Genomic DNA, 25,248 nt, shown 5'->3' with positions numbered 1-25,248 from the left:
AATGACGCACGATGATATGGAAAATGAACGCTGTATCCAATCGCCGGGCGATAAACAGCTGATTTAACAAGCATCTCATTAATACATACATTACCGACAAAATAATTGAAAATGTGTCCGAACCTAGTTTTCGGAAATTGAATTAATTACTATCAGAGCACACCGTTCATCGACTCGAAAACTTCTAGCAAATTCTTATTTTGCTTAGTGGTGACAACCAGAGCATCGGAGCAGAGCTAAGCGCAGGAGTTGTGCTTCGCCTGTATGGAATAACGCCTCGAATACTAACATATCCAAGCTACAAATGATACAAAATAAATCCCTAAAAAATATTTATAACACACCCATATATACTAACTTGAAAAAATTGCATGCCATAAATAATATTCCGTTAGTTACAGACATTACTAACAAACTAACCAGTAGATTCAATGACAGAATCACCCTTCAGGTATAAACACAGATTACCTAAACACAATCTGCTTTAGATCCTTGACTTTAGATAATCTTTAATTAATATTATGTATTAGATGTATTATGAGCATTTACAAGAATTGTTAACAGGTTTTTGAGCTCTTTTTCCTATTATGTTGTACATTAACATTAGAATAATATAATACTGATTACTAACAACAATAAATTAAAATTGTAAAATAGAAAATTATCAGTAGATCAGTAGGTATTAAAATAGATATAAGATGGATTGTGAACATAATGTAGTAATAATAAAAAGCATTTAAAAATCAAAAAAAGCGCAGGAACACGTGAAATTAATAGTTAGTAAGAAGAAGTTACACAATGGAATTCCACAAAAAAGGATTAGCACCCTCGGATAACATATGTACAATCTCTCTTGAGTGCTTTTATCCGATCACACGTGATGGGCGTATCCTCATGTCAATGTTAATGCGTACGATTTTATATGATAACTATGGGACTCAACGTCACATCGCTGTCAATACAAAGATAAATAAAATATCATCGAAAACACTCCAGGGGGTGAATTTTGGCCTGGATTGCCATAACATAATATAGATCAGGCGAACTAACGAATTTTTACATCTGCACATAAAAACACGTGTACCATTCTGGGACTATTTTCTGGGTTGAAATTATTTTTAAGCAAGAACAGGCAAAACGATGAAGGATGATTTGCTGTCAACCATTTTATTATTTAGTATCAACAATGAATGGAGTAAATAGAAAAATTGTCTACTCCAATCCATAATAAAGCATTGTTTTAATCGATTTACCTGATAGTTGCTCTTGTTAACTTTTGGATTGAGTCACTTCCTTTATAAATGGACAATAATTTGAGATCGATTAACAAAACAAGAGGGGTGTCGCCTATAAAATGACGCAACTATTGTGCAATGGAACTCAATCGCGACGGAAGATCTCATCGCACGACGAATCTATGTATGTGTAATATGTTACAAATTGCTACTTGGAATGTGAGCAATTTTAATTGATATCGTTATCTAAAAATATCGAATTCCATATAGAAAGATTCCGATCAAAAGCATTACACGATGATTCATGGGGCTTGGACCTTTCCGGGAAACTTAGTTACTAAAATTCGCCGAAAACTGTAACTAAAATTCGCCGAAAACAAATGAAATGAGATGATCATTCCTAAACAAAAATTTCTCCATATGCCGGCTACTTTCTTATCGTTGATATGATACATGAACTCTTTTAGAAAAAAAAATATCTAATCTAGCGTTTATTATGTTGACAAATTACCCTAATTATACAATTTACAATGTAACATTTTTCAAAAGCTATGTAATCACGAATACGCGCTCGCGTAATGGGTAACAATATTACTTCGAAAGCTAGATATACATATTATCGATAATTTCAGAAAAATAACTCTAATATTATCAGATACACAATGTAAGATTGGAAAAAACCAGTTACTCGGAAAAATATATTTAACCGGTAAAGATATGTAATTTTTATTTCACTTTTAACAAGCTTTACGTTTCTATATCTATTTTATGAACACATTTAATTAAACCCAGTGTTAGGTGCGGAGCAGTTTATTTAATTAAAAAAATGTGTTTCAAGGAACATAAAAATAATGAAGAAAAAAAACAAAAAACATAATTAAATCCGATTTATATACAAAAACAGAAGAAAAAGCCTTGACCGAGAAATCCGACGTTGTGAATGTAACGTGTTTGCTTCGATCGAAGCTCACATATTTAAGTAAGTACACTTCGAGGAAAACTTCCAACGAAAATAGATAGCAAGTTGTTTTTGTTATCGTCTCGTTTGACATCTTGGGAGAGAAATTGAGAGCATGGGGATGGGGATAAAGGGTGGTACAGAAAAATATTCCACGCCATTTACTGGGTCACGTTGGGAGAAACGGCAGACAAATCGGAATATCACGTGTTGGAAACACCTGACGGAAAACCTCTAACGTCGTCCTCGTAACTACGATTACAATTATGATTGAATGAAATTCCTCTAACCGAGATATATCATATGTACATATGTATGTAGGTACATAAATAAAAACAAATCGAGATATGTGTGTTTACATTTACATTTCATAGATTGGTGTGGAACCTGGCAGACCTGAAATTGAAGTCAACTTTCACATCGACGAGTACCTTCAGACGAGAGAGAATTAGGCACAGCATCCAACACAAAGGCATTCCATTATTCATAGAAAAGTTAGTCGGCGGGCTCGTCGATTCGAGTTAACGTGGAGTTATAAATAATAACGAAACACCTCGGACGACATGTGAACCTCTCGCTTGGTAATCAAATACGACAAATGTATCATGTATCACTAACTCTTGTGTTTGTTTATATACGAATATACATGTATGTATGTGTATAACGTTGAAATTAGATACATAGATATACCGAACTAACCCCAAGAGTCCGTTTGTGACCAGGTAAAAATTTCGTTCCGTCTGCGATTTTATCGTAACTAACCAAACAAACAATACAAATAATAAATGAATATGATTTTAAATTAAAATGTTAAAAAATTATCCTTATGTGCTTAGGTACAATTTTTTTCTAATTATTCATACATATTTCATCAACATCATTTACCATCCACTGTTGGATGAAGGCCTCTCAATCACGCATCCATTCGTATCTGTTTTGAATAACTCTCATCCATCTCACCTTACACATTTTTTTCAAAAACACCATATTTGTCAAAAAAAAAACGTCCAAGACACCGCTTTTTAAAGCATTGGTTATATCTAATTTGTCTTGTAATTATAATACAACACGTTTTCTTTCCCATATCTATTGGTAAATATTAAAAATAAATATGTATTTCAATCGCGATCAAATTTTCAAGAAACCAACGTACTTTATAGTATTGAATTTTTAAGACAATGACACATTTCTCCGTCTTATTTTAGAATTTTTAATTTGTGTTTGTTTTTAACAATCCGGATAATCGAGGTTCTACTTTACTTTCAGGCGCCATACTAGCACATCTTCTAGCTACGTGACGCATCCATTGTCATTTTAATCTTTTTACCCTTGTCGTAATTCTCAACCAGTGAGATTAAACTGGAATACTCAATTAAATATAAAATGTTAAAAAATATCATAACAGCAATATTCTATTGAAGTGTTGACAATGCAATAAAAATATTGTAACAGTTCTAATATTAAAAATTTATTTATTTACTAAAAATAAATAAATAATTACACCAAAAAGGATTCTACGTATTTATTTTTCCATTATATCTACATATATTAACCCCGACCATAGGGGCCTCTACACGTTGCCCAAGGTGATACTTATGATCAAACTTTTGTACATAAGAACCAAATACCATCATTACACATAATGACTACACAAAACATGAGTTGAAAACACTGTGCTACAATCCCTGACATGCAACTCTTCCACTGTGGAAGGCGCTATGGCAGCTCCGTCATATGTAGATGTGGTAAAAGTGAGAACGCTTGACAGGAAAAGCGGGGCTAGAATTTGGTTGCCATTATGCCGGCGCCAGACAAGTGTTCAAAGATGTGATCAAATAAGTGTTCAAATGTGTGGCACGGGCATTTGATACTATTGTCACATATTTGATCACTTAAGTGCCACCTGCCACACTGCGCGAAGCGCAGTTGCGCGAGCCTAGTTGATAAAATCTTTGAACACATATTTGGCAGATACAACAATATGTGACCAAATGTGTGAGAAAAGCCTTCAAAGAAGTGATCACTTCTTTGAACTCATGTCTGAACTCACCGGCATAATGGCAACCAACATCTAGCCCCGCTTTTCCTGTCGAGCGTTCTCACTTTTACCGTAAATGTTCCTCTTCCCGATTTATTAAGCAAAACTAAAGAGTTAATAGTAGTGCGCCTAAATATTGCTGCTTCACTCAATTCAACCAGGAAGGTTGACTCTCTCGACATTACAACGTCATCGACATGGCCCAGTCTAGCAAATATTCGGTCGATGACAGCCAAACCGCACTTTGCAGCCCTTTTGGCACAAATTTTGAGATATTTGGTGCAAAGTACTAAAGATTTTATTCAATCTTACGACAATATTAAATTATTTAATTAAAAATGATAATCTTTCAAATTCATTTTTACACGAAAAAACAAAAAGCGTAATCGTTTTTCCTAGTGAATTTTCATCACAATTTTCAGACATATATGTAGTTACATTGAGTTAACTAGTACATACATACATACATATTATTTAAAAACGATTTTTTGAATGGATTGTTATTTTAAGTAGATAAATAAAATTCTGGGACTTCCGATTTCGATTTGAATATTAGTTTTTAATTAGTATTCAAACAAATCGTTATCGATTAGTTATTTTTAAGACGAACTTACACTCAGACAATTAAGATAGGCTCATCAAGTCTAATTCGTGAAAGCAACACACGCACGTATATAATTACAGTTGTAATCAGGGTTTTGGAGTCAGAGTCGTGGTATTTTCGACAGTCGAAACATGTCAAACTAAATTAAAGCTTATTTAGCCATTTCGTTGATTAGTTGATGAAATCGATGAATATAGAAATAATCTTTGCGCATATAAAAGAAATAATGTGAGTTAGGTTTTTTAAGTCTCAACAGCCCTGGCTGTAACAAAAGTAAATATTTGGTTAGATTTTCTACATACGTAGGTGGGATGATACGATGAATAATCTACAAAAGAGCTCCGTATAATAATACAAATACCCAATATTATTGTACATATGTATATACACGCAGATACTTATTCCTAAAAAAACAATAAAACATTCGCGAAAATTAAATTAACCGCCAAAAACTTCCACCAGCGTTCGCATACATATTATATAAATGAAAGCACGTCGCATTTCAGCCATGCTGAATATTCGCACGGCCAATTTGCATAAAGACAACAGCAAGCATACTATGTATTTATTTTATGGAGAACATACATACAGACATATACAGCCTAGTATAAGTGGATACTATTTGTCTAAGGTTGAAATTCGCGTGCAAGGGAGTCGTTTTATAACCACCAGCTTTTCATTTTATTATAACTAATTCGATCGCTCGCCATTTCCAACGAAGACTATTAGCATTATATATCAAGGAAGACGTTCGTAAAATTCAATAAACGAAAACCTATAAATTGAAGATTTTAATTAAAATGTTACAGTATGCGGTAATTCAATTTTGAAAGCGCACGGATGCAATAACTAATCCACAAATCAAACTTGTATTAACAATCGTTGAAGATTATCGGTTTCATCTAAATGAAAATTAAATGTTTGTTTTAATATATCATATTTATAATTCAAAGGATGTAATCTTGGATGATTCAAAACACGACATCCACGTCTACTAATATCTGAGGCAGTTCCTTTCCGGGATTTAATTTTAAAATTGCAATAGGTTTATAAACCTAAATTTCGGACATATGCGGGTAAGTATATCACAGTTAAAACCTGGTAGGAAATAAACAGAAGAAAATCCTTGAACAGTTACTGGGTCGAATCTGATAAATAGACGGATGCGAAAATTCCACGTGGGTCACGGGAGAACGAACCCATGTTAGCGGTGTGAATTTACAACGAAATCAACAGGTTACATAAGCGATCGTCAAGGATAGATTGCTCCACGGTATAAAAGTTTCTCTTCAAAGTCTACATCGATATAGCAAATGCGTTGCAAAGTTGAACTAAAAGTGGCGATCAATATAATAACAATGTATCAAATGCACAAGAATTAACACGTCATCACTACATCCGACTATCGATCTCTGCCGTATATTCGTTCCATGAAAAACCGCTTAAACTCATACTAAAAAAAAACAAAACAATAACCATTTTATAATTAATTGAATATATTCCGTAATATTCGTGGTAGTTAGTAAATATGGGATTTTCTGTCAATTTTAGTACTACAAAACAAGTCAACTACATATTATTCTTTTAATTCATCTAGAATTGATCTTCGGTTAACATTTAAGGCGAAAACACACAGAAAGGCACGTTTTTTTTATAGATTAAAAAAAACCGCTAGTATGCGTAATCTATGCTATGACACTCAGGCTTAAATCCTTGCATTGACTAAATTTTTGAAGAAATGCAGGAGAAACAAAGGAACCCGTGCAGATTTTTTACAGCAGGATGTTAAGAATGTGCTCGTGACGTTCGAGTTAGGGCGAAAAAACACACTGAGTGGAGAGTGGTACGTGTTTTTTTAGATGCTTTTAAACATGCGAAAAAAACGCAGTACCCCTAGCCCATATACATGGTACACAGTCCCAAAAATCACCCCCTAGAGTGTTTTCGGTGATATTTTATCCGTGCTTGACAGTGATCGATAACGGTGAATCCAATATTCAAAGAAATGTAGGAGAAATCCCACATCACAGTGGTAAGCCAAAGGACGTGACGTCCCGTACCATTCAGTATATTTTCGACCTCATTCGTGGCACAAACCGTGCGACGAATGCAGATAATGTTTTGCCATCTGATGACAAAACGACGATTGCCATTCTATAGAAGACAGAACAAAGGGTGAAATTTAACAAAACATGTACGAGGTTGAAAAATTAGGAACGCCCCGTCACTCTTTTTGCTCAGGGAAGCATTTTTCCTATTTAAACTTGCATATGTATATAAATTTGGGTACATTCACCTGTAACAAAAAAAAAATATATTCTCCAGTAATTGGCCGATATTTCTTCCATAGACAGCCAATATTAATTTCATCGAAGGTAATTCGAGTCGAGATAAAGGGGAGGCCGGTGATAATAGACGATCAAGTCAAGCGGTACCTACTTTACTCGTCATCAAAGAGCGGGGGAGAGAGTTGGTTTGAGGGTGTGTTTGGATCGATGAAGGGCGCCTCCTGTGGGAGCGGCTGGTGTGGGCGGGGGCGGCAGGGGCGTTTTGTGCGATCGATCCTGGCGGACGGCAACTGGGTCGACCCAGCCCGCCCTACCGCCTCGCCGCCCTACATCAGACCGACCCAGACCGTTGAAACGGGGACACCCACCGTACCATGCGGTGGCTGTGTTTGGATAATGTTATCAGATCAGGCCTACAATTAACTCTGCATTATGAAGCTTAGCATGAAATAGTAGAGAGCGCGTCACGTCACTGACCCATCCTCACGGGTGACGGACGAAGATGAATTATGATCAAAAACTTTGCGTATAAAATTAACGATGTAAATAATAAATTTTAAGTGCAACTTGTTGAATCTTCCCACATGCACCATTCACAGTCATTTTCGGTAGGAGAAACTGTTATCTATTCAATACGACAATTAGAATGCACCTTCATTTATTTTAGAATATATAAATTTTACTCAATGAAGTATGGAACGCTGTATGATTGGTATAACGAAAAGAGACAGGAAACAAAACACATTGGGGTGACTAGAGTAGCCGACATACATATGTTTGAACATAGTGGAGCGAGACAAGAGATTGAATTGGCAATAGGCAGGACATGTGGCTAAAATATGACGATTGCTGGACAAGAGAATTGTTTGAATAGTATAAATCCAAGAATAATGTTGAAAATAAAAATTAGTCAAAACATTAAGTCTAAAAAACCAGACTGAAATCTCTATAACTCATATTACGCGTATTCATAGTTTTCTTGAAAGCTGATTAGGCTCCAAATACTACTGCTTCATACATCTAACATTATATTATATATATTTAAGAGTTCTGATCATCAATTTGGCCGATTATAGTTTCAAGGTTAAAATGATACTCGGCGCAAAATGTGAAGGTTAATTTAAATAAAATGTACAATCACATTAACTTTCAACAGAATATATTACGTGAAACGAATAAAAAACATAATAATAATAATCTGTTTGTTTTGCCGATGCCATCCTAACTTTCAGACACGCGTATCTACAATGGAAACTAATATCAATATTAGAGTCACGAAGCTCAAACAAGCTTCTAAATTTTATTTTGACTCAATAAACCTTATCTGAATGTAACATCGTCATAATAATAATAAGTCAATTCGGACAATAAAATTTCATGCCAGTATTATTTATGTTCCTATAATGTTTTTATGAAGTTAATTCCATACTGAACTCTCTAGTTACAATGCATGACCAAGCTAAGACAAAAATTACCAAAAATATAATTATAGACAAATATATATGATTAGATTATAAAATAATCAACACCTGGGGGAAATTTTCAGAACAAATTATAAATATATTATATATATATATCTACGACGCAACACGTTCCTTACGAGAATGGTCGGAAGGGGATGGGGTAAGATGAAAACGATATTTCATAAACGGAAAACCTTATCGCCAAAAATAGACTTTTCCCAAGGTGTACAAGAAAAATCAAACTGGACGACGGCGCTACTTGAGTGTGGGATTTACGTAAATATTTTCAGACTTATTCAAACAAAATGGAGGGGATCAAATTCAAAATGAAAGCATCCCACACCCTCAGAGTATCTTTAAAGAGCAACTAGCTTAAGGTCAAAGTTTAAAATGGAATTAAGCCCGACAAGTTATCATCGATCGACTATAAATAAAGCGTAGGAGGTATTCAACATGGCTTACGGGGGGGTAGGGGTTGAATGTCATATGGGTGTGAGTGTGTGGAACGACTCTGGCCTGCTTGCATGCAAATTGCAAGGAAGTCAATTGCGAAAAGCATGTTGAGACCGGCTGAAGGGTATCGATTTGCACATATGCTACTGCGAAAAATTGCACGCCATAGAAAGTGCCAGTGTATAAATTAAAATAGAGCTGAAAACGACATTAAAATGTATTTTTTTGGGGGAGAACATTGACTTGTGAATATCCAAAATAAGAACACAAACAAGCTCAACGTTATGCAGTTTTTTTAAATTAGGTTTGTGAATGCATAAAAAAATCTCAATAAAATTGACAAGATTAAAGGGATGGATTGCAAGTCTTCATATTTTATTTATTCCTTATCAAAACGTCTATGATTCGAATTATGTCATGTCATTACGAAATAAAAACATTTGATAGAAAATATCAACAAATATACTTATTTTTGCTGAAGCCCCTTGTACACGTGCCTCACAGATGTGAGAAAGGGGGAATTCAGTACGCTGCGCTCAACGGTCAGTGTGAGGATGACATCCGCCTTAGAATGACGGCTTTGCTTCAGTCGTTATTTTTACTTTATCTATGTACGTAGTAATAATAGATGAAGTTTTGTGATTTTCCATTTATTGCACTTATTTTAAATTATTCGACGTTTAATTGAAATGATTTTTAGAGTCAATTACAATAACTAATCAACTGGACGCTTAGCGTAGCACAGTGGCTAGCGGATTTTTTTTAGCACAGTAAAGCAAGTGTTGAATGTATACGTGCACTCTGGCAGACTGTCTTATGGCGACTTAGTAGTAAGAATACGTCGACACCATCAACGAATCTAGCTCCAAGATCTGAAAAACATATTGATGATATTTGTGAAGGGACGGGGTCCCTAAACTTTTTCTAGAGAGGACATTGATCATACAAGAATTTACTAAAGATTTAATGAAGACAGACAGTAAAGATAATCGTCGTACTTTACATATTATGTACAGTTCTTATTTATTGCACACAAAAAAATAAAGAAATGCTCATAAGAAATCAAAATTACAAAAAGTCACATATTAAAAATAATACTTGCATACATATTTTGCTTATACATATGTACTTACAGCATCCCTATCTCAGGTGCTGAGTATTTTTCCAGGAATGTTTTAAACTTTTGACCTTTGACGGTATTCACGGAACGGTGGCGTCACTTAAAAGAGGGAAAATAATATCACGTCACGGGAATACCGACTCACTGCCGAGATCTAAAATGAATAATATATTACACGCCGAAAGCATTCTATTCACAAAGCGAAGGTTAAAATTAAACGTTCAATCAGAACAAAGCAATTAAAATTACAGCTTAATTTTCCCCACCCTTTCGCATTACGCGCTCCTGCTTCAATTAAATACCAATTACATTAAAAAGAAAATTTAGAATGAAGTCAAGATAATTATTTTTATAATTCCTTCACGACATACAATCCATTTCTTGAACAGTGTCTCAACTTTGACGGTCTTCCTTAATAGATTGTACATAAATATAAATATCCAATTACGGAGAGCTTCGTTAAAAAGCTCGCCTAGAATGTAAAGTGATACTCGGTGTAAGATCGTGGATAATTAAAAAACTTGACAATGACTAAACTTTGCCACGAAAGCGATAACGTTAAAAATGGCGTGTGGATATTTTCCCTTAATTTTTTTAAAAGTCCACATTAAAGCCCAACAGTGAATGACGATGAGGGGGGGGGGGGGTGAAAATGGTTCTAAACTTCTGCACCCTGATTACTTTAGGGCTACTGAGCAATTTTTCGTAGGTTGTTTTATTTAAAGGCAAGCTCCCTAATAATAGCGCCGTCTGAATAAATCGACTACACAGCGAAAGCTCTTAAAATAGCGCAAAAGCCCACCTACACTTCTTTCAGACGCAGGCACCAGTCGAAGCGAGCTTTCAGCTTTTATTACAAACTCGTCCTTATGAATACAAATGGCAAGCAAATTGAAGCGAAACGTTTTCCGTTTAAAAGCATCGGTTAATCGGCGAATAGCGAGTGGCATTCAATGTTTAACGATGTGCACGAAAATAAATTCTCGAAATTTGGAATCGATACAATATCAGTTAATAGCCGTTTCCACGAAGAACAATGAATCATCGGTGTGGAGATTGCGCAATTTTATGTGTATTATGATCGTTTCGTGCGATTCGAGGAAATGGCGCAATAGTTCATAGGGCCGTGCACGTGGCTGGGGGTCGAAGGATTTGACCTTTATTGCAAACTTGCAGTGAGTAAAATAGTTGTTATCAAATGATTTTTTGCGCCTGTGCAATATGTACCGACGAGAAAATTCGATTACCGAGTTTCATTGTATTTTTTTATTACTTTCAGTACTCGAGTAGCTTTTTATAGGCGTATATAAAAACGACAAGAAAATGTCAAGGGATGTTTCAATAGCCTGTACGTACGAAATGGCATTTAGACGTATGTACGTGAAAGAGCAATGTGGTTGTACATGATAAATATCGTGTATTATAAAGGTTTATTTGTTTCATATTAGATTTTATGTATGTACATATATTGATATAGTGCACACATGTACATTTTATCAAAAAATGTATTTGAAAATTACACACATGTAATTGGGGATGTTTTAATGACTTGCGATTATTCATCCCTTGTCATAAAATAAGGTCATAAAAATTACGTCCGTGCGGACGTGTAACACTTACCATATAACATTTCAATCAACATCCATCTAATATATAATTCTGAAAGAGACTGTATATATATGTATGTAACTATGTAACTATCGTTGGTTCGTAGAATCCGTGACGTTAAATTTCATTAAAAAAAAAACAAATTAATATTCAAATAAATTTAATAAAATGTTTACTATTAGATGAGCCAATTTTAAACGGTTTATATTAAAAAAAAACCGAGCGAAGCCGGGTAAAACCACTAGTTTTTAATAATGATGATAGTATGGGAAGTCCAATAAGAAGTACAAAGTCACAGTATGTAATTTTAGATAAAATCTTTCTTGAAAAACAAATTCATTACATATGTATAAACCGGCTTTGTAATTTGCAAAACTCCAAACAGCAGTTTAATTGTATTCAATAATCGAGGAACTAATAAGTCATGACATTCCTAAGAAAACCCAAATTTCAACAAGTAAATTGAATATTATTATTAATTCTCAGAAAATTTAATCAACACTTAATAAATCATAAGCTTTTTCATATATGTAAATATGAGCAGACAGATTAATTATGCACATTCCTGAAACTGTATAACTTTATAAAACTAATTAAACATTTCTAAAGGCACAAACAGATAAAGCTATATATGTACATCGATAGCATCAACGGATTCCGATAGGGGGTCGACCGGGCTGAGTCGGTCAAATTGCACGAGTACATTATCCAAGACCCAACAATATCCATCAGTCATCTCTGTCATTATGGCAGTGAAATATCAAATAACGGCCACCGATGTTTGTTTACGCCCATAGTTGGTTAGAATGGTTCTACGATATTTATTTATTTATTTATTCTAAACAGACCATTGTGGCATAACAGGAATTCCTAAAGCGCCACAATGGTCAAAAAATATAGCACAAAAACAAAATAACAATTAAACATAAACATAAATACATCCATACATAAACATAAAAAATAGCATTTAATAATAACAGAAAAGTAAAAATATCAAATAAAATATAGCATAAGGAATGCCTTGCACCTACAGCCAGTTTCAATAAATATGTAAGAAACAACTACAAATACAAAACATCCCTGTAAGGCCCAAATGGAAGAGAGTTAATCAAAATTTCACTCATAAATCACAATCAATCATGAAAACAATGATGAGCGCAGACTACCAGATAAATGGATTAGAGTAATTTCCGAAAATTTACGCTCACTAAGGTGGAAAATATCACATTCAGTCTCGGCAGCAACGATTTCATTAAGAAGTCGGATAGCTCTTGGAATAGGAGCCATTCGAAAAAGGACTGTGCGGGCAGGAGGTACAGCCAGCAAATGATGATGTCTACCACGCACATAGTGATTAGGGACATAAAGTCCCAACTGCTCCAGCAACAACGGGCATGACGTATTACCACGTAAGAGCAGGAGAACGAATCGATATAAAGTAATCGTTTGTACATAGGTACTCGTGTTCTGTACATTTTATTTAATTTATCAGCAGTTTTTTCCAATATGAACAACTTTGTAGAAAACTAGCTTAGAAGTGTTTGCGGTCTGCAACACACATACAAAAGTGCAAAGCTTTGAACACAATGGTTTTCGGATTTACTCGGATCGAAAGATTGTCGAGATTGGTGAACCATGAGAAGGAGACGAAAGAAAATGAGTTTGTCTCCCACGACAGACGTGGTAGAAGACGGTGGCTGGAGGGGTACTCCGAGGGTGCGGGCGCTTGGTCAACGACCTGCATGGTCTGCGCTTGCGCCCTCCACATCCTCAAGTGCAGTCTGGAGAGGTGCATTCGGTCGCCAAAGGCCTTATCGATCCTCAACAACAGCTGATCGCTACCTTTCGCACATGCATATTCAAAACAATCACGAGAGCTCCCCCACCTTGAATCACCTCTCACCCGAGACACGACAATCAATAGAGTCAAATTCAAGTTTGTCGATCGACGCATCAATGGACTGATGCAACGCGACTCTTTTGTAAACAAACAAGGCTAGGTGCAGCTCGAGTTCAACGACCGACAGTATGGCTGCACCGAACGCCTATATGTATGTATACAATCATTAGTACCAAGCAGACGTGTGGGAACTTTCCTCAAGGGACGGCGACCCTTCAACCGAAACAAGTCTTCGCGCAACTAATGCATCGCTTTTTGTTAGATAGTTTTGATTCGACCGTCGACATTAAATGCTTCCACAGCTTTTCGTTTATTTTCTTCCTTTCTATACGTGACATTTTACGACCTTGTTGAGAGATCTGTGGATTCCGATGAAATGTTAGACCCATATTTACATGTCCACGCGCACTCACTCGGATAGTGTCCTCTGCAAGCCCGCTTGACCCACTACGGCTTTTCACAGTTAAGAGTACCGTCACGGGTCCAGCTCCGTCTGTCTATACCTTAAATGTTTACATACATGGATTCAAGTTAAGTCGCGTGTCAAATTCAGCGATGTTCGGATTAAGTAAGCAGTAGACAAAACTGTTCCGAGGCAATTATTTCGAGAGACTAAATAGACTGCGACGAGTGAGCGACCTTTTATACTAATTTAAGTTTTACATGCGCACCAGACAGTTTAATAAATTAAAACGTCGAGTTATAAGCTGGCTATATAAAATTGAAGTGGTAGACGATGAAATTGGTCTGTTACAATACAACACGCATACGACGCACCCATAACAATATCTAAATCATGAACCGTTGGTCTAGAGGTCGAACACCAATGAGAATCGAAAATATTATTAGATTATCTTGATGATTTGAAATACAGCCGTGATCTAGCAGACGTCTACGCTCCACGACGCATTTTTTTCCACATAACTTTTCTATAAGTGATCCACGCATAGCGAGTTCCCTTGGTCTTTTTTTACATAGAACCGACACGATTTGGGTACTACAAACCCTCGCAGATCCCAAGTTTCATAGCAACTTAGAATTATGTTTATAAATTCATTTTAAAATAATTTATCTAGACAAGGGAAAGTAATCGATAGTGGGCGGATGCAACTGGATACATACATATGTAGATCACGACGCACGTGTTGCATCGACGAAGAGAAAGCTCGTCAACATATCGGGGTATATTAAAGCAATTATTTGAAAGTTAAAGTAGCAGCTACAAGTACCTCGTAAATATTACATGTATAAAAATATCCTCAATGGCACTTCCCGCTTTCAGCGATAGCGCTGAAAAATTGATCCGAGACGCCGAGTCATTTGATTATGCCTATTATTTTGAAATGTCGAATGGGTAGGAAAATGTTTGTTGGACACGCACAGGGTTTTATGCGTACCTTACACATGCAACGAAAAGAAAATAAAGAATTTCAGGAACATTACGCCAGTGCTTTTCGCCTGTTTTACGAGGTTGGATGAATTCTTTATTGTTTTCTTTCGCAGAGAAGCGTGCGGTCCGCGTTATCCTTGCGAGATTACGGCTGACTTCGCCACGGAAAGCAAAATAAACTCAAATCTTGAACAAACTACACTTCCGAGGAACATAAATATTGCCACAACATCCGTTTGTAGGAAGAAAATTTAATTAAATAAAGTTGAACGTTAATTACGTTGTTCGACATCATTTCGAATATAAAACTCGTTCAACAAACGGTACAAACTTCCAAGTTACGTTTAACGTCTTCTTTAATCCCCGGCTTGAGACGAATAAATGAATTAGTAGATACTTTATTATACGCGAATAAGGAAGTAGCATTGAATAAAAATAAGCGTTGAACTTTAGGACAGGTGGTATGCAACCGCAACACAAAAGGAGCAAACAAGGGAACCCACAGTCTGCAAAGGGTTCTTTGAACCGGCGCGACGGTGAACTTTTATTCGCTCCCTACCAAACCAGATTGGGACCAGACCCTTCGTGAGAGGATACAAAACATTCCTAAGGAGGTTTTGGTCTCGTTTTGGAGGATCGGATTGCATCGACCCGCGACAGACACGCAAAGTTGGGTTTTTACCTGAGACCTCGATTCCCACCAAAAGCTCAGATGGAAAGAATCAGTTCAAGATGTTAGCCCTTACCAACCAAGCATACATTTTTTTTCTTAATATACCCGCATAGGTTTATGTATGTATCAGTGGCGTGCCGTGAAAATATCCCCGTTTTTACAAGCCTATTATTCTATGTTTCACTTCGCAAAAAAATTATTGTCGCACAGCCTTACTTATGTGTGCGCTAGCAGGATACAAGAGGAATCGATATGAGGTCACCTTGCCCCTTGATATCCTGCTCACACACACATAATCAAGGCTGTGCGACAAAAACAGAGAGATTTTCAAGGCTCGCCACTGGTACGTATGTACGCATATACAATTTGATAGTTTGTCTTCATTCTTAATAGTAAAAAAAATGAATACCTAAACTGTTATAGAAAACAATGTTGTTACAGAAAATCCATGATGCTGTCCCTCAGAACTAGTAAGGATTAAAATCAAATTAAATCAGTTAGACGATTGCATTTAGTGTCTGAAATGAAGTAATTTCTATAATAAAATAAAAATTTGATTCCTAAATGCACATCAGCCGTGATCGTAAAATCGATGCAACGATCGCGATTATCTTAACGACTGTTTTGAAGCAAAACAGACGAGCTGACAACAGAAAAAAACTGACCTCACTCAACGGGTTTCGAGTTCGGTGGGCTTGCAAAGCGTCATCATCACCTCGTCGAAAGGAAGACGATATTTATGTTCGTCTCGGATTAATTTAATGGCTTCGTTCGTTTTTGTGTAATCGCTTTATTGCAATTATCGCGATACCACAATTCTGACAAATATCTGTGATAATCAAACGACTAAAAATTATTGAAAAGCTTACTGGCATTTAAATTTTCGCAATTTCTTTGCGCGTCTACATATTTAAGGTATTATTTATGCGGGTGCACATATTATGTATCTCGTTAGTCAGTTACAATATCCAAAGGGCGGATTGGTGGGGTGTTTGCCCTCAGAAAACTTGCTCTTTCTCTCCCCAGACCCTTCAGAACCACCAGCCAAAGGACAACCACCATAATGCGTTGACCCTTTGAGTCAACGTCCTTTTAGTTTTGCTTTGACTCGTATTTTCCACAATTTAAACCAAATTTCTTGTTTAATTTATATAACATTTGTATGTTCTGCTACGACGTATCTAATCTAATTTTACAGGGAATATTTCTCATGAATTGACAATTTTTTATTATTATATTTTTAGATACTCTGTTGTTAAAACTTCAATAGGATACCCTTACACATAACTCATAGCGGACCATCAACGTCGGAGAAGATGAATCCAACTGAACACCTGGAATACGAACCCACGTTATACATAGTTCAGCTTTCTTGTCGATATTCAATAGTAGTAAAATCCAATATAATATGTACGTTACGATAGCTTCGGAGTATTAGAACAGATTACAATAACGGTTTAAACGACCTCTAAAATAAAGTAAAAAAATGAAATAATTATAAAAGTATATGTATGAAGTACACACAAGAGGACTAAATCCTCCCATTCCATGACTTTTTAGTACGTATTTTGTTCATAATCAGCACTTTTAAATTCAGTCCCTGCGTGTCCCTCTTTATTACATCATTAAACGTTGGATGAACATGAACGTAGCCACTCATATAGGTAGTCTCGCGTACTGTACAATTCCCATTCGACGCAGCACTTCTTTCTCGTTTTAATTAAACTTAATTAGTGAATTCGTCAAATTCGTGGACTAAAAAAGTTTCCGTGACTGATAATAATATACATATACTAAATGTAGATAGCAGAGAATTCGCAACGCGGAAACCCCAAGGTAGACGTGCTCGTAAAACACGAATTCGAGCAACTGCGCCGTTAAGGACCTCTCCCTCTCTCCTCCTCGGCCCGGGTTGAATATCCTCGAGAGCGACTCCTTTTTTATTTTGGGCTTCTTCAATGTTGGAACGACGAGGTCCCTGCACTCTTGTGGCCGGCGCCGACCAAAGCACCGCTTCTCCAACTTAACTCGATGAAACGAAGCCCGAACTGACACGTTTACATCAGTCATTATAACGGAAAATGCTCTCACAAAGTGGACGGATTAAAGGTCAAAAAAATATTATTGGATAATAGACACATTGGAGCTTTTGCTATTGTATTCTCCACTTTACCGTGAACTTTGTCAGTTAATTTTGGGGTAAGAATAGACATCGGATGACCAATGGAGCAATGGTAAATAACAATACACCGTTCCAACAGTGTTCAAAGCAAGGGAGCAAAAAAATGTTTTTCTACGAATTTTAAATCTACGAAAAACCTTGTCCTAATTACCATCCTATGTATAGTAAGAATACTAGGACAAGCTACATTTTAAAATGTAAAATGTATAAATCGACGATCGAGTTGCCGCCATAAAATAAAAAATAGACCTCTCCATTGTCCGAGAAAGCAGGAAAAAAAAAAAAAAAAAACTAGATCATGAAAACGTGATCAGTAATCGATTCTGAGTTCGAATCAGTCAATGTATGTACATAGATAAAGTTATAATAGAAATTGAGAATAATGAACCATTTTTTAGCCATTGAGCATCTTGTCTGCCTGTACTAAGTAGTAAGGATTAAATAGCCCAAATAAAGGGATATTACTAGAGGTAGGACCGGAAGCGTGCTTTTTCCAGGAAACAAGGCAAACTACAAAGCTAGAGAGCATAAAAAAAGGTTCATCTTAAAAACGAACAAAGTACAGCGAACAATGAACAACGCAAAATTCGCTCTTTAGATATTAGTCTTCAGCGATGGAGTGTGCTTTTGGAACAAAAAATGGGAGTTTTGGGGATACTTTCCAGGAAAGAGGGTAAACTAAAAAGCTAGAGAGCAAAAAAATAGGTTCACCATAAAAATCGAAAGCGAAGTAAGAAGAGGCTAGTAAAAATGAACAATGAATGGTGCGCAAGGTCGCGCCGAAGCTTCGATACAACATCAGAAGAGAAGAATAATGAATCAGTTTTCCTATTCCTTATATATTGAATTTGTAAATAGGTTTTTGAGCTCTTTTTCCTATTATGCTGTAGATTAACATTAGAATAATACAATACTATGATTACTAACCAAATTAAATTAAATTGTAATATAGAAAATGATCAGTAGATCAGTAGCTATTATAATAGATATAAGATGTATTGTGAACATAATTTCGTAATAATAAAAAGCATTTTAAAACCCTCCAAGTACGAACGTAGCCATACGGCAACAGTATATGCAATGGTGAAACTAAATCCCCAGCGCCCCCACTTATACCTGAATACAGTTTTTTTTGCGCGAGTTTTGTCCCTTTGGATACGCTTGACAGTTATTGGTGTGCTACAGTGGAGAGAACAGCTACCAGAAACAAAGAGAGGAGTTACAATTTGCGGTTGAAATTTTTAACCAAAAATGGACAGTTCGAAAACGTAATTGCATTTATTTTTAAACTTTAAAATGCCTTTCATTACTTTTATGAATACATTTATTATGTCAATGTGTAGTGCTATAAATGTACATACTTAGGTGCTTTCAAATATGTATTGTATAGCTATAATTTAATCCCAAATGCTTGCGTATCCATATGGCTACGCTAGTCTTTTCCCGTGTCAAATTATTTTGATTACTGTTCGATGTTTTTTTGTTATATATACAAAAATTCTAACGCCAATTTTTGGGCCCATTTCAGATCTAATGAAGACTTGACTGTTGGAGACATTAAATTTGTTAGAAGAACCTGGGACTGACGATGAAGATTTCCTCGATATGGAGATGGAAACGGATATATTTATTTGTCCTCACGAATCGAACGTATTGACCGATGAAGACAGTGCCGAAGAAGATGATGGAGGTCTTGTAAATATTCTTAGTCGTCGTCAACTTGCTGCAAATGCAGAAATGCGAATTAGAGGGAGACAGGTCGGAGGAAACGACAACTTTACGAGCTACGAAGCGAGTACAACACGCATATGGATTGATGGAGATTAAGATCATATATATTAAATAAATGTTTTCTTTTATGTAAATGGTTGCTTTTTATTTCTCCTTGGTCCTTCAAAGTACCTACATATATAATGATTATTTTTAAGGGTTTGATATAGATAAATTGGTCAAATTCCGATGTTTTGGGGTGTGGTATGTTTGTAACAATTCACCGAATTATTGTTTTTACTCAAACCCTTAGCTTGCAGGTATATTTTGTATCTGAAAAAATATACTGATTTTATATATAAAAAAAATATTGATTTTATGAGAAAAAAAAAAAAAAAAAATATATATATATATATATATATATATATATATATATATATATATATATATATATATATATATATATGGGGTTATAAATAGACTAAGTACATAACTCAAGGCATCTTGGATTTTTTTCTTTTATCTAAAAATATTTTGGAGGGCAGGATATTCGGAAAGCGCTTTAATTTTTTTTTTTATTATTTTTGCTTGATTAAGATGAATATTTGTCAAAGAAATGTGGTTGAAATATTCTTTTATTAATGAAAAAAATCTCTCGTCTCTGGTGGGTTAAAATTCAAATTATACATTGAATGCAATTACAGAATTTGAAAAGGTAGAAAAGACAGTCGTGACAAATGCAAATTAAGAGAGTCCTTCAGTATATAATTCTTGTACATTGTATACGTTTCGTGATACATAAGGAGAAACGACAATCGTTAAACAAAACTTCCATCCGTTTACTGCCTCGAATGTATCAATAAAAGTTGTATTCCCTCGTTACGCATCACAGTAGTAAATGTTGGGAACGTTTAGCGGGGGCAAATTCACAGACAAAAATAACGTATTGTAAGTAATTAGAAACGGCGCCATATAAACTGGACCGAGCTACATTAGGTGCGAGCCATGTAAAATACATTCTGTTAACATTATGTATGTACTCGAAAACTGAAACTTTATTCAGACTTCGAGTTATCTCATGAAGTGGTATGAGGTGGTAGGTCGGTGGCAGTCTGACGTGGTATGAGAAGGAAAGGTGAAACGTCTGTCTAGACACCATTGCAGCATGCTCCACACCTCGAAGGTCGACATCTTGTGATATTTTTACACTAAATCAATCATTAAATGACTAAAGATTTAGCATTGACATTGAAAACATTTGCAGATAAATATTCCAACCATTGATGCAGTCGGGTTGTTCACCGTTGAAAACGGCAGGTGCTCCAACAATAACAACAACAATACACACACAAGCATACAATAAATTTCGTCGAAAGGACTTCGACAAAAGACCGGGAACACAAAATTATTTGCGAAGGTCAGGACTGGCCTTTTTTTGCCACCAAACTGCAGGTAGACAACCGACCGGCTGCGAGTCTACAATTGTACATTCTATTATACAAAACTACAAATCAGTATGCGAAACATATAATACTAGTGGTTTTACCCGGCTTCGCTCAGTATTCGTAATATAAACCGCTTAAACAAACGGCTAATCTAATAGTAAACTTTCATTTGTTTTTTTAATAAATTTATTTGAGTCCAAAAACGATATCAATATCGTCGGCATAGAAACTTTGATTTGTTCGATGACGTCACGGATTCTAGGAACCAAACAAACACAAATTCCCTTTCGAAATTATATACATATTACTAGTGGTTTTCCCCGGCTTCGCTCAGTGTTTTTAATATAAACCGCTTAAACATGGCCAATTTAATAGTAAGCATTTTATTAAATTTATTTGAATATTCATTTGTTTTTTCTACGAACCAACAATAGTTACATACAAAGTCTCTTTCGAAATGATATATTAGATTAGTTAGATAGAAGACTTGGTAAGCTCAGAGTGAAAGCAGTACTACTACTGCAATAGTTTTTAAAGTTTTTTTAACAAAAAAATTGTATTTTTTCCTCGCTTCAATTGTTTCACCCGTTTAAAATAAATAAAACACTCTATTCCACATATATTTATTCCATTGTTTTATCATTAAAATGGGCATTACAAACATTTATTCACGCTGTGACCTCGGCTCCAAGAACAATGCATCATATTGAATTATTTTTTGTGCTTTTCAAAAATGAGCGGTTCATAGATTGAAATCAAAGTCAAAAATTTTTATTAACTCAAAAAGAGTTTATTTACTTCTGGCAGCATATTATTTTGTACCTACTCATTTTCGTCATGCGTGCACGTCAATCGCAACGATAAAGATTAATTGCACTCGTGAGAAAGTTCTAGAAGTCAGCGATAGCGTCAATGGTCGTAAACGACCCGAGCCGAGATTTGACTGTTTGGCTTTTCTAGCCGGAGAGTTGGTAGGCCTGCCCAGCGCTCGCGTCGCCGAGGACAAAACTCCGACAAAATATTGTTACAATAAATTCTCACAATAATTATCGTCGGCATTTAGCATGCGGAGACGGCGAGTTAGGAACCCCTGACATTTACGACGTCGTGAACGATCAGTGCGCGCGTCGCGGATACGTCACGGTACGTCACGTCACGTCGCGCAATCAAAACCGAGTCAAATTCGAGAGACAGGGCGGCCAACCAAAGGCGCCAAATCAGGCATGTTAATTTCGGGAAGTCGGCGATCAATCGAATTTGAAAGGTTTCGGGTGTGGCACTGGCACTGGGCAGTGGATGTTTGCGCGGGCCGAGTTGTCACTTCAGAATCAGCGTCGGTGTCCGAGTCGGTCGCTATGGCCGCGCTGTGGTGGCAATCGAGTCGCGTGGAAGGTTGAGGAGTGCTGGATGCGGAGGTGGAAGTGGTGGTGATGGAGACGGAGACGGATACGGATACAGAGACAGAGACAGAGATGTAGAGAGCCCTCACCTCCTCAGCCAGACACATTGGTCGCGGGCGGCGGCGGGCGGCAGCGGACGGCGGCACAAATTCACTTAACACGACGCAGCGACACTGCGACTCGCACTCGACTGGCGTTTCAGTTTCCCCTTCTCCCTCTCTATTCCTTCACGCTCGACTCCCCCCCCCCTGCCCCTACTTCCCTTTACCTCGTCTCTGCCCCCGCCTCTACGCTCGCTACATATGCAGGCTTACCACCATTCACGTACACGCACTAGGCAGCATTGTTGTTTTCGGATTTGGGCAATGCATGCCAGAATGGGTAATTGGACTATTCGTCACATTGGGGTGGTCACAAAGACAATTTTTGCCATGAAAATCGCGAATACACAATATTTGGCACTCAAGTTCTCGTTACTATGATAGTTATCGTTAGTATGATGGACTTTTCGGCTGCCAGATGTTCCGTTATAGAGATTTTAGTGACTTTGTGACGAGTAATTTGTGACCAGTAATCATCGAACCGCCAGAATGATACACATAGTCAAATGCACTAAAAAAAAAACGTTCGGCGAATCTTTAACAATGCATTTACAACAATTGAACAATACGCGGCACCCTCTGGGTCCGGGCTTTAGTGATTACTAGTCAAATGTGAACCGGTCGCTCTAGATCGGTCACACGTGATCACGCGTCATACTAAAACTGGTCACACTCGAAAATTGGTCACGAAAAAACTGGTCACACCCAAAAATTAAAAATTGGTCGAATTTTTGGGTGAGACCAGTTTTTTCGTGACTAATTTTCGGGTGTTACCAGTTTTCTCGTGAGCAGTTTTAGTGTGACGGGTGATCACGTGTGACCGATCTAGAGCGACCGGTTGTCCTGTGACCGATCTAGAGCGACTGGTTGTCCTGTGACTGGTTCACATATGACTAGTAGTCCGTTTACCATCATCAACAATGTGGGCCCTGTGCAAAGATTAAAACTTGGGCCACCTTATTTTTCTCATCATCATCATATACATATATATAATATCGCTATTATGTGTGTCTGTCTGTCTGAGATAACGCTCGCCGTACTATAATAGTCGTTTCGATTCGACATACATATGTATGTACGTCACAGGAAAAGCACAGCCAAAACGTATACGAATATAATAACAAAAGAAAAAAATTATATATATGTACATATATACTGTTTGCTTCCAATGTTTCCTCTAGGAAAATAGACGGCGCTAAGGGCGAAATCACGCCGGGAAGAACGGCACGTCGTGTGCATGGCTCCCCGCTGTTGGTGGTCTCCTACATTTCTTAAAATATGGGATACACCGTTATCGATCACTGTCAAGCAAAGATAAATACAAGGATACAATTTTATCGAACACTACAGAGTATAGGTAGGACCGGAAGCGTGCCGTTTATTGTTCAATTGTTGTAAATCTTTTGTAAAAAAGGTTCGGCAAACCTTTAACAATGCATTTACAACATTTGAACAATATACAGCCCCCTCAGGGTCCGGGCTTTACTACAGAGGGTCATTTTGGGGCGGGGCGTGCTGGGCGTTCCATGAATATGTGCAAGGCACGGCCCATTTTTTCGTATGTTTGAAAATGAGTCTAAAAAAAAAATACACATGCCATTTGCATCGCTATGTTAGATCAAATTCGAATCTTTTAAATCTTTTGGAATGTCTAAAAAACTTTTAAATCTCCAAAAAATGGAATCTTTTGAATCTCCAAAAAGGTTTTAAAATTCGCGGCACATCGAAGTTGGTACAAAACGTTAATTGACGCGCAGTGTCGCGCTACTCGTATAATCTCGTAAAATTTCGATCATGGAACATCTGGCACTCAAAATCAATATAATCAATTCATTTTTTTTTTTATATGTATATTAAAATGATGGCCAGTAAATTTTATTTATGAACTAGCTGAACCCGGTATGCGTTGCAATGCCACAATAACGCATGCAATTCCCGTTCCCGTTCCCGTTTTTGGGCGATTTTTTTTTACAGAAACCATCGAGGACATGCACACAATAACTTATGTAAGTTTTGTCGCAATCAGTTGAATAGTATAGGAACGCATTTGTGACAGACAGACATTGAGTTTTATGTATATATATACATATATATATATATATATATATATATATATATATATATATATATATATATATATATATATATATATATATATATATATATATATATATATATATATATATATATTTGGTAAGTGTGATTGTATCGGTGACAAAGAAGAATAGCATTTTTGAAGGGCCAAACTTACATATATACATACATACCTATGTATAATACTTATAATAGTTAGCTACTACAAATCTTTTTGAAAACCACTCTATCTAAAGAAAGAAAGAAATTGGATTAGAACAGATCCAACTCACACGAGTAATATATACAATATTTTTTTTCATTTTTACATAGATATATAGCAGGAAGGCCTAACAGGTAAACCCCAATGTACCTTCCTAGACAATTAATTACAAACATAGCAGCATTTTTATTAAATAAACGCTGTATTTCAAGAAGCTGCGGAACACGAAATTAACAATTCATTATGTAATTAATTCATAGACACACATATGGATTTAGACTTGTACATAATTTTTTACATATTGTACATAAATCAAATTCACATATTTGTTACATAGTGGCTAGGATGGTTTTTACCAATTTGATGGAGGAACCGTTTCAACAA

At 36.2% G+C, this 25,248-nt stretch overlaps 1 protein-coding gene across 1 annotated transcript in view; it reads right to left on the bottom strand.

Annotated features, from left to right (window-relative positions):
* The window catches only part of PRL-1 (protein-tyrosine phosphatase 4A family member PRL-1), a 44,221-nt gene extending 21,561 nt beyond the window's left edge, over positions 1 to 22,660 (bottom strand). Inside the window, exon 1 of the mRNA XM_077440356.1 lies at positions 22,557 to 22,660. The gene's annotated coding sequence lies outside the window, so the exon portion shown is untranslated. The remainder of the gene's footprint in view (positions 1 to 22,556) is intronic.
* Positions 22,661 to 25,248: the final 2,588 nt, after the last annotated feature.

The sequence above is a fragment of the Arctopsyche grandis genome, chromosome 10, assembly GCF_051622035.1.
Source record: "Arctopsyche grandis isolate Sample6627 chromosome 10, ASM5162203v2, whole genome shotgun sequence".
In the NCBI taxonomy this organism is placed as follows: domain Eukaryota; kingdom Metazoa; phylum Arthropoda; class Insecta; order Trichoptera; family Hydropsychidae; genus Arctopsyche; species Arctopsyche grandis.
Note: the sequence above shows the minus strand (reverse complement) of the source record. Positions and strands in the feature narration are given on the sequence as shown.